The 17301-nt window shown below is 37.8% G+C and overlaps 1 long non-coding RNA gene across 1 annotated transcript; it reads right to left on the bottom strand.

Annotated features, from left to right (window-relative positions):
• Positions 1 to 15755: 15755 nt before the first annotated feature.
• On the bottom strand, positions 15756 to 16926 carry LOC147509649 (uncharacterized). Its single transcript, XR_015218548.1, has 2 exons — positions 16743 to 16926; positions 15756 to 16307 (listed from the first exon to the last, which is right to left on the bottom strand). It is a non-coding gene; the product is annotated as an uncharacterized LOC147509649 (long non-coding RNA).
• Positions 16927 to 17301: the final 375 nt, after the last annotated feature.

The raw sequence follows: 17301 nt of genomic DNA, 5'->3' as shown, positions 1-17301 counted from the left end.
CCTACATATTAACCTAAGTTTCTAACAATTATTCTCGATGCAAAAGCTATTGAGACTTCTAGATTGTTAAGAGCATAGAGAAAGAAAACAATACCAATATTCCTAAGTGTATAGCATAAACTTATTTATTTATATTTTTGAAATTTTTAACTTGAAAACAAATGCATATTATACATATCTATATCCTAACAGATGCCTTAATTACACGTGTTTCTATGCCCCCAAACAAGAAGCATGCATGCTTTGTCCTCAAAGCATTTAAATTAAGAGGGTAGAAAAATACCATGGAAACGGCGTGAAATTCGGAACATCCGCAAAACAAGGTTAGAACATACTAATATAGGAAATAAAATACCGACGAACTCTATAAGAGTTCCACCCATTATGGGGTTAACGGAATTAATTTGCTTGGGACATAAGCGGACAATAACAACACTAAAACTTACCTTATCTCCCACTTAAGCATCCTCCTCCTCGTCAAGGAGACGAGGTTCCTTAAGATCCCTGCCGATCTATTATAATTTGCCAAACTTGCCGCCATGTATCATCCATCTACTAATGCTAACTTGTTAAGTGTTATTATGTCCGATGGGATGTAACGGGCGACCAAACAAATGAGGGTCGCACCGCCATCCCGGCCAAGTCATTATTCGCGAACGAAGCGAACTACCCAATTGGTGGGTCTCATGACTTCAACCCTTTTCCAATCTGTGAATTGTGCACAGAATACAGGTAAACAACCATGCATGATGTGGCTTACCAGAACAGGCATAAGAAGATAATTATGCCTCATGCTTTGGGCTCTCTTAAGACTAGCGACTAAAACTCGGGGGATGTCATATCGGCGACGTCCCTCAACTAAAGCGAGGAAAATGTCACCCAGATGATTGTTTGCGAAATGAACCGCCATTCCCCAAAATATTTCATCGGGGATGAATAACATGGTGGTGCCTACGTTTAGGGAAAGACTACCAAGGGCAATGCTATATCGCCCTCGGTCCATTACTCGAAATACCCCCCATAATACTCATGGAAATATGTATAATCATAAAGATATGCATTATCGATCATATATGCCCATGTGTGAGCGAGGTCGTATTGGTAATCCTGAAACTAAAGCGACCACATTTTTATTGAATTTATGTGTCGTGTCATCGACTACGATGGAGAATTCTTGTTCTCCATCCTGATTAAAATAGAATTTAACGTGGTCGTAGAAATAAGCAGTAAGCTGCGGTGAATATGAATCGTCATCACTTACCAGTAGATGACGCCATCCTAACTGCATGATCCTGTGTCGGAACCAATCTCCATAGGTCTCGGTTCCCAACACGTCTTCGAAAGACTGTTCAGGTATGACTATAGGAGATGTCATCTCAACGACTCCTTGACCAGTTCAAAAATCTTGGAATGACCCGCAAAAATTTGGAACTTCCGTGTTCACAAATGGCGGTAGGTGGTGCGCTCTCTTTGGGAAGCGATCGTGGTTTTGGGTTTTAGACTTACAGTGTTTGAAGGCTAAGTCGTCAATCAATGAGGGCTTCGCGAGTGTTTAGCAAGTCGCGACTCGACTAAACTAAACGAAAGTGTGTATGTAGCGCAGCGCCGTAAAATCTTTGAAAACGAAGTTTAGAGGAAAAAAAAGGAAAAGCTTGAAGTGAAAGGTGTGGGATGATGGTGGGGTGTAGTGTGGTTTGTTAGTGTAGAATGGAGTTTAAATAGGTTCTGAGCTTCCAAAACGAATCGGCAAGTTCCCAAATTGTGTTAAGGCAATTTCCGGAAATAGAAAAATTCCAAACCCGAAAACGGAAACAAACCATTTTCGTGATTTTCTAAAAATCCTGGTATCTTTCATCTTTGGATTTAGAATAGTAACTTCTAAACTCTCCTACATTTCATGCTACCACCACACGGATCATAGATATGCCGATATCGCCAAATTCTCAACCTTTCCTCCAAGACAACTTTACCAACAGATGATCATATAACGAATTATATTAAAACTAAAATTTAAAACCAAAAACATAAAACAAACCTCTTAATATTTAAATTTAACAACTGAATTAAAATCCAACTAATAAAACAAAATCATAATATAACAGCGAACACAAACTGATGGTGAACACCTAGTTATGTGATGAAGATGGACCCTGAGATGGAGATTGACCCTGGGATGGAGAATGGCTTGAACCATCTGTCCTTCGGCGACGACGCTCATGCCTGTCGTGACTCGGCTGAAGCAGAGTCCTCCATGGGTGGCATGCGTCGTAGCATCTCTATTCGGAACAAGCGCTGTGTTTCCCTCTCAGTCCTGAGTAATGCATACTGGGCTTGTTGATGCTGGTGGATAGTCTCCATGTTAGACAAGATATCATCCTGAACCCTTTCGAGCATTTCAAGTCTCGTCTGAAGGTTCGTTTGCTTTTTTCGAACTACAATCTGTCTATCTCGGATATCTTCACAAATACCATAAACGCAACGCAAGCTAGTTTGCAACACTTGCATGCGTTCTAAATTAGAACTACAATTATCTAATGCATCGTCATCCAAACATGTCATATCCTCCCTTTCATCCTCATTTTCAACCACCTTTCCTTCAGACAACGGCCACGTCTCTTGGATGCAATCCGTATAGATACTTACATTGGAATGCAATTTGATCTTAATAGGAGCAGATTTTGTGATAGCTCTAAAGGAGAGCATGATCTTAGTGATCAATACGGGAAGAGGCGCCAAGCTCTTTCCCACTCCTCTAATCACATTAAACATTAAATCGAGGATGCAGAAATTATACTTATTCGTTTGCAAAATCCAGAGAACATGCATACATTGCAGGCCGATATCACTGACTTTGTCTTTCCCGAGGACGTTCCTACCAATCCACTGAGCTACAGCCAGTTGATTGGTTCTCAGGGTTGACTGGCAGACGCAATGAGATGTCGGATTGTATTCATGCTCCACGACAGTATCTTTCATAAAAGCAGGAACTCCAGTATATTGGGATTCCTGAATTGTCGTTACTAGGTTGCTTTCAAAGCGTAATTCCTAATGAGTTAACCAACGATCGCCGTTCGTTACTTCCCTCCTCCTACTACCTTTATGAAAATCCTATCCCTCCAATTCTCGCTTCTTATAAAAACTGTTCTACCAAATCATAGTGATAGAACTCCTCGCCGAAAGTACCACAGTCCATTCTAATCCCTCCTAATCATCTCCGCGTCGTAAAATGGCGCTAAGTCGTTTAAGAACAAACGCGCGTGCTCGGCAAAATTCTTCGTCAGCGCCATTGAAGTTTCGAGACAACTAATGGTTTTGTAGACCGTGGGGAGGCGAAGTTTGAAGAAAAACAACTAAAAACAACGGTGGTGGCGGTGGTGGCGGTGGTTACTTGAATTGGTGGCTGTTTTTGGAGTTGGGGTGGTGGTGGTAATAGTTTGGAGAAGATTTTAGTTGGATTTGAATTTCTTGGCATGGGTGTAGTTAGGTTTCCTGTTCTCTCTTTTTTTATTTTTTTTATTTTTTTTTATTTTGGTGTTTAAGGTTTGTTTTAAACCTTGGTAACCGGCAGGATTGAAAAGGAAAGAACTGCGGTGTTTTTGGGAAAGGAAGGAGAGACGCGACGGACATCGCGCGGTTTGGGCCCAAGCCCAATTTGAATTCCAAAAATTTTCGATTTTTCGCACAATTTCAAATTCAATTTGCCGCTTCGTTACTGGCCCGATTTTGGCGAATGAGTTATGGAAATGATCAGTAGAGAATTTCCAATCCAATGATCCATAAAACACTCAATTCCAGCCATGGGTGAGGTATAAGAAGGTGGAAAAATGCCTCGAAGTGCGTGTATGACGTAAGTTATGTGAACGAATGAAATCTAAGTTTTAGATTACGTCAACCAAATTGAACTACAAGTAATGGGCCTAAGCAACACAAATGGAAAGTTCGAGCAATCCAGATGGAAAGACCGATTGCCCACCCCCAAACAAATTTTTAAACACAAAATTTGTTCTAACGTGGGTCGTTTAAAGTCAGATTCCCAAGACTTGTTGGATTGCTATTTCTATGATTAAGAATTTTTTATTATTATTTATTTTTTTATTTATTTATTTTTTTATTAGTTTATTATAAGAAAAATGAAAAACAATAAATACATAATTCACCCCATAGAGGAACATGACTCCAAAACCGAGAAAACATGTAAAAGTGGAAAACGTGAATTATGTTAACCGTGGACTTAGGTTCCGGTACTTACAGCCACACACTCCATAGGGAGGGCCCGGTTACCTGAATGGTGCTCTTACCACTATATGGAAATGAAAGGAAGTACACCAATGACAAAGGTCAATCCTCATAGACAGGGTCCTGTAAAAGGACTTCTTCTACATCAGGGGACAGAAGTTCGTGAAAATGTTTTAACCGTTGACCATTAACTTGAAAGATACTATTGTCATTGGGATTTACCAAGGTGATTGCCCCGTAAGGGGTGACTTCAGTAACTAGAAAAGGACCAGACCAACGGGTTTTTAGTTTCTCTGGGAAAATATGTAGATGGGAGTTGTAAAGCAAGACCTTTTGACCGACCACAAACTCTTTGCGCAAGATTTGCTTATCATGAACACGTTTCATGTTAGCTTTATAATCCTTCGCGAGATCATAAGAATCGCTACGGATTTCTTCAAGCTCATTCAATTGCAATTTCGTTTGACACCTGCCTCATCAATATTGAAGTTAAGGCTTTTATAGCCCACGAGCAGCACGGTGCTCTAATTCAACGGGCAAATGACATGGTTTCCCAAATACAAGTCTAAAGGGAGACATACCTATAGGAGTTTTGAAAGCAGTTCTATCGCCCATAAGGCATCCGATAGACGCTCGACCCGATCTTTCCTATCGGGGTTTACAATTGTTTCTAAAATCTTTTTGATTTCCCTATTAGAAACTTCTACTTGTCCGCTAGTTTGTGGATGATAAGGAGTTGCTACTTTGTGTGTAACTCTATACTTTTTCACTAGGGATGCAACAAATATGTTGCAAAAATGTGTTCCACCATCACTAATGATGGCTTTAGGAATGCCAAACCCACGAGAAAATATATTCTTTAATAAAAATACAACGGTCTTATGGTCATTGCAACGGCAAGCTAGGGCCTCTATCCATTTAGACACGTAGTCCACGGCAACTAGAATATAAATGAAACCGTGGGAAACAGGGAAGGGACCCATGAAATCAATGCCCCAAACATCAAAAATTTCTACTATCAAGATTGGATTTAATGGCATCATATTACGTTTCGTGATTCGCCCAAGTTGTTGGCAACGAATACACGTCTTGCAATGCACTTGGGCATCCTTAAAAAGGGTAAGGCCAATAAAATCCACATTGAAGAACTTTAGCGGCTGTTTTCATCCAACTAAAATGGCCACCACACTCTTTGTCATGGCAGAACGATAGAACTTCATTATATTCCCACTGGGGAATACAACGACGAATAATCTGATCCGCACAATACTTAAAAAGGTATGGCTCATCCCAGTAGTATAACTTAACTCTGGCCAAGAACTTCTTACGTTCATTTCTTGACCAATTATAAGGAATAACATCAGCCGCTAAATAATTTACAATGTCAAGATACCATGGTCTTTGAAAAAATCGCATCTGAGATGCTCATCGGGGAAAAGAGTCCCGGTATGGACTCGAGAATCACTCGATCGCCGTTTGTGAGTCTAGATAAGTGGTCGGCAACTACGTTTTCGACCCTCTTTTTTGTCCTTTATTTCTAATGTGAACTCTTGCGGAGAAGGATCCATCGGATTAATCTGCTTAGCATCCTTCTTTGCAAGAAGGTACTTAAGGGCTGCATGGTCCGTGTAAACTAAAGTTTTAGAACCAACCAAATAAGGACGAAACTTATCTAAAGCATAAATGACAGCTAAGAATTCTTTTTCGGTAGTTGAATAATTCCATTGAGCATCGTTTAAGGTTTTACTAGCATAATAAATAACAGTGGACTTATTATCTAGTTTTTGTCCCAAGACTGCACCAACTGCATAGTCACTAGCATCACACATGAGTTCGAAAGGTTTAGACCAATCGGGAGGCTGTATAATTGGTGTAGAGGTTAGGGCGGCTTTTAAAGTTTCAAAAGCCTGTGTACAGTTAAAATTAAAATCAAAGATTGCATCTTTCAAAAACAGATTAGTTAAAGGCCTAGCTATTTTCGAGAAGTCTTTAATAAACCGCCTATAAAAACCTGCATGGCCTAGAAAGGCTCTAATATCACGGACCGGTCGTGGTTTAGGTAGGTCGCTATCTTATTTAGTTTGGCCTTATCTACTTCGATGCCATCACTAGATCTGATGTGACCTAGTACTATGCCCTTTTCACCATGAAATGACACTTTTCCCGGTTTAAAAGCGAGGCTATTTTCTTCACACCATGTCAAAACCTTAGACAGGTTAGACAAACGATCGTGAAGGAGTCTCCATAGATAGAAAAATCATCCATGAAAACTTCCATAAAGCTCTACCATGTCACTAAATATATGAAGCATATACATTTGGAAGGTACCGGGGAGCATTAAAAGGCCAAAAGGCATTCGTTTATAGGCATACGTTCCAAAGGGACATGTGAAGGTAGTCTTTTCTTGGTCATCAATATCAATAATAATCTGAAAATAGCCTAAGTAGCCATCCAGAAAACAATAAAAAGCATGACCAGCTAGGCGCCAAGCATTTGATCTATAAAAGGTAAGGAAAGTGATCATTTTCGTGTCATAGCATTTAAAGCGTCGTAATCAATCTGGATCCTCCATTTCATAGGACCTTGTGTGACAACATAGTCACCCTTCCCGTTACGTACTATGGTAACTCCCGATTTCTTAGGAACTACATGAATGGGGCTTACCCATTCGCTATCAGAGATTGGGTATATGATACCCGCATCGAGTAATCGTAAGACTTCTTCCCTAACCACCTCTTTCATGGCAAGGTTCAAGCGACGCTGAGGTTCGCGAGAAGTCTTCGCGTTATCCTCCAAATGGATACGATGAGTGCAAACATTAGGGTCAATTTCCTTAATGTCGGCTAGGGACCAACCAATCGCAGACCGATGTTCCCTAATCACCCGGATTAAACGTGTCTCTTCATTGTTAGATAACAGAGAAGATATAATTACCGGATGACTACCATCCGGATCAAGTTGAATATATTTTAACTCCGGAGGAAGAGGTTTAAGCACTGGGGTGGAAGGAAAATCAATAGATGTTTCGTCAGGGTCCTCATTTTGCATTCTGAATACTTGCTTAGGTAGCAAGTCTTCATACTCAATATATGGAGAAACCGAAGGGTCTACAATTGGTGTGGACTCAAGGATGGTGTTGACTTCCTCTAAGTAGGAGTCATTTACAAAATCTGAAATTCCAAAAGAAAGGAATTTGTACATATTGTTTTCGGGAAACATGTTGTTAAAATAATCTTGAGATAAGCTCTCGATCATGCTAACCTCCCCATCTATAGACGAATCTGGTAACTGTTTCGTCATTTTAAAAACATTTACCTCAACTGTAAGATGGCCAAAAGATAAGGACATCTTACCATCACGACAATTTATAAGTCGTTGGCGGTTGCCAAGAAGGGCCTCTAAGATGATTGGTACAGTCGTTAGCGACTTACGTATCGAGTATAACAAAATCTGCGGGGATAGTAGAAATCATTAACCTTAACAAGCACGTTTTCCACTACACCCTTAGGATACTTAATTGACTGTCCGCTAATTGCAACGCGTTATTTTTGTAGGTTGCATTTCTGTAGACCTATTTGTTTATACAAATAATACGGGAGTAAGTTAACACTTCGCCCCGTGTCTAATAAAGCGGTCATCGTGTGGGAATCTCCTAAGGTGCATTTTATGTAGAGGGGCGACGGGGTCCTTGTACTTAACAATTCCATTATTTTCGGATAAAGTTGGGAACTGTTCGGTTAGAAAGGCGTCTTTAGGTATGTTGGTCTTATGCCTAGTAGTGCACAACTCTTTAAAAAATTTAGCGTGGTTAGGTAGCTTTTAATAGCTCCGAGAAAAGGAAGGTTTATCGTTAGATTCTTGAAAACGCGTTCCTAATCTCCTCAAAGTTTGTATCCCTGGTTAGCATGGCTAACTTCGAGGGAATGGTGGTTTAAATTTCTATATTTTAGCGTATGGCTCGACTTGATATGTTACCTTGGCTTTCTGTTTCTTAGTTTGTTGTTTAACGGGTACCTCTACGGTGGTAGGCTCTTGAGTTTCTACTTCGGTATCTAGTTCGATATCGGTGTGGAGTATCTTGATGGGGTAACTATAGGCATAGTTACTTTATTATCAACCACTCTTCCAAAGCGGAGAGTGGTGATGGCATTAAGGTCACCTACGATTGTAGTTTCAGTACTAGTATTACTGTTTACCTCAAAGGCTGTGTTTGTTGTTTTAGGGTTTGGTATCGCTTGTCCTGGAAACACGCCTTTTGGTTGGGCTTTCTCTTGGGCTAACTGTTGTATGCCCTGATTTATGGATTGTAAGATCTGTTGGTTTGATTGAGTCATTGATTGGAAAAGTTGTTGGGTAACCTGTATAAAGGCGTCTATACGATCCGGATGTGATGGTGTAGTAGTCACAGGTGGTGCGACTGGAACTATCTCACGTTGATTATTTATGGGTGGGTTGTGATAGTTACTATTGTTAACCGGAACGATACCTCTATTGGTATTATAACTATTATAATTACCCTGACCTTGTGCTAAACCTTGTCGTGGTTGCGCTTCGTTGTTATAATTATTATAAGTTCCCTGACTTTGTCCCTGTCCTTGCCTAGGTGGAGCTTGATTATAGTTGTTTGCTTGCCTAACATTTTGGTTATTAAACCCTGGAGGTGAAACTTGTTGATTGTTGCGCCAACTAAAGTTGGGATGTTGTCTCCATGGGGCATTAGGAATAGGATAGCTATTAATGGAGCAAACATTATCTTGCTCTAATTGTTGTTGTTCATAGGCGAGAGGACAATAGGAGTCAGGGTGCTCAGGACTCAAACAAAAATTACATGGGTTGGAGTTTACATTCATGACGGGGATAGGCTTTTGTTGAACAGAAATAGCCTCAACCTTTTTAGTTAGAGATTCGATTAAATTTTTAAGTTCTGGATCGGGTTTCATCTCAAACATACCGGCGGCCTTAACTGTTGAAGAAGAACTAGCAGAGCGGGGGATATCATCACTACCCCAATTGTTATTACGTTTAGTTTGATCTTCTAAAAATTTGTAAGCCTCCGAGGCTCCTTTACTTAGGAAACTACCCCCATTCATTATGTCAAGGACTTCTTTATGGTGATGTTGAAGTCCTTTGAAAAAGGCACGAACTAACGTGTCTTTTGCTAGGTTATGGTGTCGACACTCTATAAGAAGATCGGTGAAACGATTCCAAGCCTCAAAAAATGATTCATGAGGATTTTGTCGGAAAAAATGAATCTTGGAAAGCATCTCATCCATCTTTAGGGGTGGGTAAAAATGTTCCATAAACAGTTGAACAAGTTTAGCCCACGAGTCCACAGAGTTAGGCGCTTGGGTAGTTAACCAAGACGATGCCTTATCGGCTAAGGTGAAGGTAAATACCCTCAGTTTAATTTGTTTTGTACCAACCGTAGGATGATGGAATGTTGTAAGGACTTGTTCAATCCTACGCATGTGTTGGTAAGGTTTTTCATGGTCTAACCCATGGAAAACGGGTAACAAATTAAATATGTTTGGGGGAATTCGAAAATCCCCCACTGGGTCTGCTAGAACGATGCAAGATTTAGGGCTATCGCTCAAGGCTTTGTAAAAGTCGGAGAGAGGAGTCTCTCTTTCTTCAGCCATTATGTCAGGTGTGGTTGGTGGAATAGTAGCTAGAGGTGTAGTGATTGGTATACTCGATAGATTTGTTTGTTGACGCTAACGGTTAATTACGTTCGGTGTTTTTCTCCGACCAGACCTTAATCTCATGCAAGTCTAAGTCTAAACACGACAACACTCCAAACAATCTTGATATTTTAGTATAAACCTCTAACTGGAGATGCGAGGTATGGAAGAAAGGAATACCTGATAGCGTCCTTGCTTCGCTTATTAATAGCGTCTTGTGTACACGTGTTCAGTGTAAATAACAAGTTAGAACACTGAAAAACTTAAAAATCGAAGTTGAAACAAACTGTAGAAATCCGGAAAATTTAGCTTTAGGCGCTGTGTCGGCCACTTAGGCGATGTCGCTCCGTGTAACTTGAAGTTACAGTGTTTTAGGGCGGGTCGCGTTCCACATGGGGGTGGGTCGCTTTCGTTGTTTATCTTTTGAAGCGCAGTGCGCTTCGCTTAGAAGCGCCGGGTCGCTCGGTGTATATTTTCTTGGAACTTTCAATCTGAAAAACGGACAACCACAGTATGAATCAAACAAGGGTGGGTGGGTTTAATTGGACTTAAAAATGACTAATTATACTATGAAAACAATGCTAAAGTGAAACTAAGATGGCAGCGGCGCCATTTGATAAAAGATAAAATTGAATAGTTTACCTACGAAATGAACGATAAACTCAAAATGTAAGTAAACTAAAACTATTTATTTGTTGTCTATATTTATCAAAGTTTCTACTCTCAATTCTATCGAAATAGAGTGGAGTAACAAATTCGTTCCACTCCTAGTTCTCTAGCATGGAATATTTTCTAATCTAATTAATCGGGTTTAAGTCTAATGAGAGCTTTACGAAGGGTGTTATACTACGATACAATATGAAATTGATTATGTTGAATTTAAGTACGAATGCTATGGAAATATGATTGTTTTTAATCTAGATAAAGGATTAGAGGGGAATTGAATCCACCTCGAATCCAACTTAATAACCTAGCATAGATTCTTGTATCTCGATTCTTACGTTCTTACGGCAAGAAATTCGAAGTTCTAATCCCCTAGTGTTCATGGCATTTTACCGAATACTAACTAGCATGTGAGGTCGTCCACCCATTCTCATGGCGAATCACGACCTTCTAGAGTGGAATAGATTCTACAATGCTTCTACACTATACCACTAAGTTTTCATCAAAGCTTCATCAACCCCTCTAATGGAGGTGTTAGCCTTGAATCATCAACCCATCATTTCCCATTGAATTATAACTACACATCATATTAAAATTCTAACTTAACTAATTTAACTAACAATGTTTCAATCTACTTCAACTACGAAATGATAATCAACATGAATTAAAATTAGATCTATAAATTGAAATGACAAAAATCGAAATTGATAAAAATAACTATTTTATTTATCTAATCAATCAAGAACAATGATTCAAAGACTTAATCTAAAACAAGAATTGAAAATGGAACTTAAACTTAATTACCCTACTGAAAAAAACTAGATCTAGAATTCTATATAGTTTTAGGTCTAATTAGCTACCATTAACAAAGAGTGAAGCTTTGGTTTTTATACTTTCAGATCCAAAAATCGTGCATGGGCTTGGAGCCATGTTTTGGGCAGAGAATCGGCCCAAAACCCAGTCTTTCGATCAAAAGGCCTCTTCAGCTGCAGTTGGCTTCAACAGACTTTTCGTCCACTTCTACTCCTTTGATTGGATCAAGGCTTAGACCATTGGAAAGCCCTTTCCGAGACGGTCGTTTTGACATAAGGTAGGCCCCATTCTGAGGTTTGAGTCCAAAGATACGGCCTTCGGAAGTTCAGCTGACTTGTGTGCTGTTTCTACCCGCGTCGACTTTTCAGCTTTTAACCGGGCTTTAGAAAGGCTTTGTCTTCTTGAATCTTGGTCTTTAATCACGGAACTCCTTAGTAACCGACCTTTGCTCCTTTATCTCGCTAAAGTGGTACCTTTCTACACATAATGGACTTTGAAACCTGAAATGCATAAAAACACGTACTCAGTGTTAACTCTTAATTATTTCTCACATAATTTGTCTAAAAGTATGACTGTTACAGGGTTAAAACTACAGTTTTGGGCTCTTATCACTCACCTTTGATTTGTTTTGAATCAAAAGGGAGATTAGAGATGTAGTGACAAGGTTCGTCTAAGTAGTGTAGGTTCATCCTCCATGAGTGGATTTGGCTCTCCACAACTCTCTCTCTCTCTCTTAGCTAGTTTTAAGTAATTAAATGTTGTATGTATATGTAACTTGTTTAGCAAGTAAACTAGTTGAAAAATCACCGCTCAAAATAATTCTCACATAGATTCCTCAAAGAGTTAAATTCTAGTAGTTTAATCACATGCTCAAATGTTTAGGTTTGGGACGAATTCCTTACTTGAGTTATACATTAACGTGAATTTTGTGAGTAAGGTCTTGATATAAGTGTAGTTTAGTGTGTGTTGTGAGTTAGTATTCCATACATCAAAACTGCTATTATCATTACCCTTAAACTTTTGTCGTCTTAGAGTATCACCAGTAAGTAAATCTCTATTATACAACTTCCACACAAATAGTTGGATGCTAGCTTCCAACTTGGTTTTCCACACCTGATCTTCTTGAGTCTTGACAACATGCACATTATTACTAGAACTTTCTCCCTTGTATGCCTTCATGCTCAAATAATTGTAAACATATTTCATAGTAATATATAGTGTCTTTTGTATTACGTACTAGACTGAATAATTTTATTAACAATATTAGGATTGATGACAATTTCGTTTATACTACTAACAAGAAATCCATAGTTGGAACCAAAATAGGTTAGGAAAGTTGTTTCCTATGTATTAATATCACAATCCTCTAAAAATTAGTTAATTCTTGTTCCAATTCTGATGATTACAAAATGTTCTTATAAAATTCTATACAACAACGGAAATATTATTATACTTGGGTATCATTACATAGGGACTCACTCTCTTTAAATAAGGAGTGAACACATATATACTTAATTAGACTATTACAGTATTACCTACTCAATATGGGACTAAATCACATATTATAACTTATATATATCTCAACACTCCCCCTCAAGCCGAAATATACAAACTGTATATTTCAGGCTTGCAATTACAATGTTAATCAACCCCAACAAAGTACATTCCTAAGAGTCCCCCTTTAGCAAATACAAAGATATCAACATAAAGTATATCCATTCCAAATACAAATATATAAACCTCTAAGCTCCAGCCGCAAGTATCATTCTCGAACAAGCACCCACAATAACATCAACAAACAAAAACAAAGGCTCCGAACTCGTAGGATTGTGAAACAAGAGATATTAAAAGTTTGTGAAACACCAGAATACTTGGCACCACTGCGGTAGAAAAGATAATCAAACCCTGAAAAGCTGAACCATCAATGATGGCAGTATACGATAAACTCCTTAATAAGATGGTTAAAACAAAAAGTCGATGAAACACCAGAGAACTTGGCACCATGACATAAAAGGGAGTCAAACCCTTATAAGATAAACCATAAAAGGGAGTCAAACCATTACAAATGAAAGTGCTCATCAACCAACCAATAATCATTAAGGAGTCCTACCAAATCGTATAAGTTGAGAGGAGAAGAAACTTTGACCTGTATCTCTCAACCAAAAAATAGATCAAGTTAGCCAAAAGATTGAGAACTCACCAACAAAATCAAAGGAATATAGCAAGCAATAATACCACTAAATCGGCAATGAATCAATGAAAACAGTAAAATCAATAGCATAAAAAAAAATAGAATCAATGAGAACACCACCAGATCTGCTTGCCGGAAAAAATCTCCAACTCACATAAACAATACCACAAAAAAGAATAAAAGAATCTAACAAACTGACTTGTAAAAAATAAAATTTTCGTAATCGGAATCCGGCCAACAGCTGGTCAATCCGGTGACCACAAAACGTGAAGTCCTAAGTTTAAACCCTAAAGTTCCGATACCATATAAAATTCTATAAAGAGGAAATATTATTATACTTGGGTACCATTACATTGGGACTCACTCTCCTTAAATAAGGAGATAACATATACTTAGACTATTACCTACTCAATGTGGGACTAAACCACATACTAGAACTTAAATATATCTCAACAATTCTAAAAATCGTCAAGCATATGGTAGGATGAAACGGGAGGGTCCTTAGTGCCTACATCTGTATAATCACACAAGAAAATTGAAGAAATCAGACTTCTGCTGATCTACTCGATCTACTTTTTAAAAATGCAAAATTAAACAATATAATGTTCACACATCAACTAAAATATATTTGGAAATTGCACAAACATTTTCCAATCAATCTTTTATTGATCCCACTTAGTTGGCTCAAACCAGAACTGGGGATGAGCGCCATATTCATTACTTCGCCTTTTACTTTTTTTTACATTGGCATCACTACTTTGGCACACCATGACTAACCGTAACATAAAAAAATAGATGTGTATGTGGTGGTGTAATCAGGAGGCACTACAACATAATTACCTAAGAAATACATGTACAATGAGTCTTTTATTATAAAAACCGATGTACAGAAAGTGACCCGTTTATAAGCATGCCTTATATTTTAAACTACGTTCAACAAAGCGTCTTTTGCCTTGGAAAACACACTTGCCACTTTAAGAAATAACCAATCCTAAAATAGAGTGGTTTTTTGAACAGACACTTCTAGGGCGTGATTTTTGGGTTTTAGTTTTTTTTTTTTTTAAAAAAAAAAGGATATTTGACCTGGGCATTCAGGCTCAGTAGAGCTTTCTGGTGAGGCCCAACTGAGGTGCCTTCGAAAGGACTCAGGCTTAACTCAATAGAGGCCCTATTTGACCCACTAAATTTGCAACACAATTCTACTAACAGGGACTAAAATTCAATGAACAGGGATTAGATCTGCTAAGCCACTTTAAGAAATAACCTACTAGGAAATTTAATATTTCAAACCAAAAGTCACTCAACAAGTAACATACTAATTGTATATCATTGTACATCAATGACTAATAACAATCAATCCTTGTATATCTTGTGTGAGTATAACATGTCAGCTTCCACCGACTTTGAGCATTTTAAAATCGGCAGCCTTGTATATTTTGTGTGAGTATAACATGTCAGCTTCCGCATAGACTTTGAGCATTTTAAAATCAACAATTTGATGAAGAAATGAGGTATCGACAACTTATATATTGAGATCGAACTGAAGAACATAACCAAAATCTTCAACAGATAAAGCTCAATACTGGTTAATATTGAGTATAAAGAAGCTAGAATTGGGACAAACAACCAGAAAGTGCCTCAAAATGCTGCAAGACAAAAAAATATATATATACACGAAGTTAGACGCATTACAAAACACACGCGAAGTTTGGATAATTCTTACTTTTTTAGAAAATTTTTGAACCAGAAACTTAATTGAAAAACAAAGAAAAACAAGGTCTAATGTCTGACACTTGTAGATCGTGGGGTATTGGGTTTTGAAGTTGTTCATCTTAGATCTAATGTGAATTGAATTGTGATGGAGAAAACCCCATTTTTTCTTGATTCCTCTATTGATTTTGGTATGGTTTTTTATGTATGATGATGTTGAGAACTAGTTATTACTGTACGTTTTGATGATGAAAACATGAAAATAAGAGTTGTTTTAGCTTGAGAAACATGAAGATTAGATAAGAGAAAGATAGCTTGGTTAGCAAGTTATACTCATTTGATTGATTCAAATGAGTATAACCAACTTTGGTTAGGTAAATGAATTATTGGGAAGATGTTTTAAAGAACTATTGTTATGAAAAACAAGATTAAACACTATGAATGGAAGAAAACCAACTAGATTCAATAAAGGTTGAAGCTTTAAATCAATGAAAATGAAAAACAATTAATTAAAAGTAAATAAAAACAATTAATTAATTATGATCTCCTACTCCTACTCCTACTTACTTACAATACTCCTAACTAAACTACCTTAACCAACATACCTATTTTGGGGGCATCTCTACACTTATATATGTGTATAGATATACATAATTGCCCCTCTCATATCTTATCTTATCCAACAAGCAACCTAATCTAGAAAATTATTGTGCCTTATCTTTTAGTGGATATGATCAAGCTTTTTTGGGCCCAAGCCCATGTCTTTGGAAATTTGAGCCCTTTGGATTTTTGAACTGCCTTTAGATGCTTAGCCATAGTCTTGCAAAGGGTTGAGCCCTTGATCCTTAAAGCCTTGGAGTGTTTCCTGAGCTTTTGAGTTTTTGGACGCGTAAGTTGACTTTGACCGTTAACTTTTGACATTTTTTTCAAGTTGTTCCATGAGGTCCCATTTAGGCTCATTTTGGCTCTAGAACACTTCTTTTGAGATATTTGGTCCAAAATATGTTTGTATCCTGAAAAGATGAAAAAAATATGAGTTTTGTACATTATTAATTATATAATTTGACATAATTAAAACATTATAAGAGAATAAAAATGCATATTTGGGGCTTGATCAATGTCCGAACTAGTTCATGCTCCACATTACCTCCAGGAAGTGTTAAAACATATGGCACGCATACACACAAGAAGAACACCCAATCTAAAATGAGAACCAGAAAATTGCATTATAAAATCTCATCCCATACCAATAAAATGGTCCACTAGAATGTATTAGGTTTTCAGGTTTTTACGACTGTAGGTGTTCACTGCAAGTAAATGGCCACTCCAACTTAGATGTTATCAAATAATCTAAGAAATTTTGTAATTATAAACTCAAAGTTTTGCACGCAGCGCCTTCTCAAATTATTCACAAAGAGTACAAGTAAAACAAAACTGAAAATTCGTACCTAAACAAAACAAGTAAAGATTGCTAGCCATTTCACTATTGTGGGCAACTGAAGCTCTCCAAATGTTCTTTTGGACCCAAACAATTGCTCACTATGATCAAGGATGAGAGAAATAAAACTTTGACATTGTACATCTCCATTGAGGAATCAACATCCGGATCAGAGAAAATGTTTCCCTTCGCTGCTGTACAAAACAAAGAGAAACAAAGTAACTAAGCATAAATTTATTGCAACGTAACAAACAGCTCAAGCAATTTTCGGATCAACCCTTCCACTCACATTACGACACCTCGCACATGGACAAGGGCACCAAATTCCTTTTCCTAATCTATCGGTCATGAACTTTAAAAAGGATTCAACTGCATCCAAGTATTCATCGCTATTCAATGGTGCCGATATCCAATCTTTGTTTGGTGGTAATAAAACCATTCATATCCCTTAGAAATGGCTTTGGTTTGTGAGATTTATTCCTACATGCCTATAGAAAGAATCAAGTACTTGATATAACTACATACAATAGCATAGAAAAAACATTGTATTCAGACCAAAATAAAAATTT

This window comes from Coptis chinensis, chromosome 3 (genome assembly GCF_015680905.1).
Source record: "Coptis chinensis isolate HL-2020 chromosome 3, ASM1568090v1, whole genome shotgun sequence".
Taxonomy (NCBI): domain Eukaryota; kingdom Viridiplantae; phylum Streptophyta; class Magnoliopsida; order Ranunculales; family Ranunculaceae; genus Coptis; species Coptis chinensis.
Note: the sequence above shows the minus strand (reverse complement) of the source record. Positions and strands in the feature narration are given on the sequence as shown.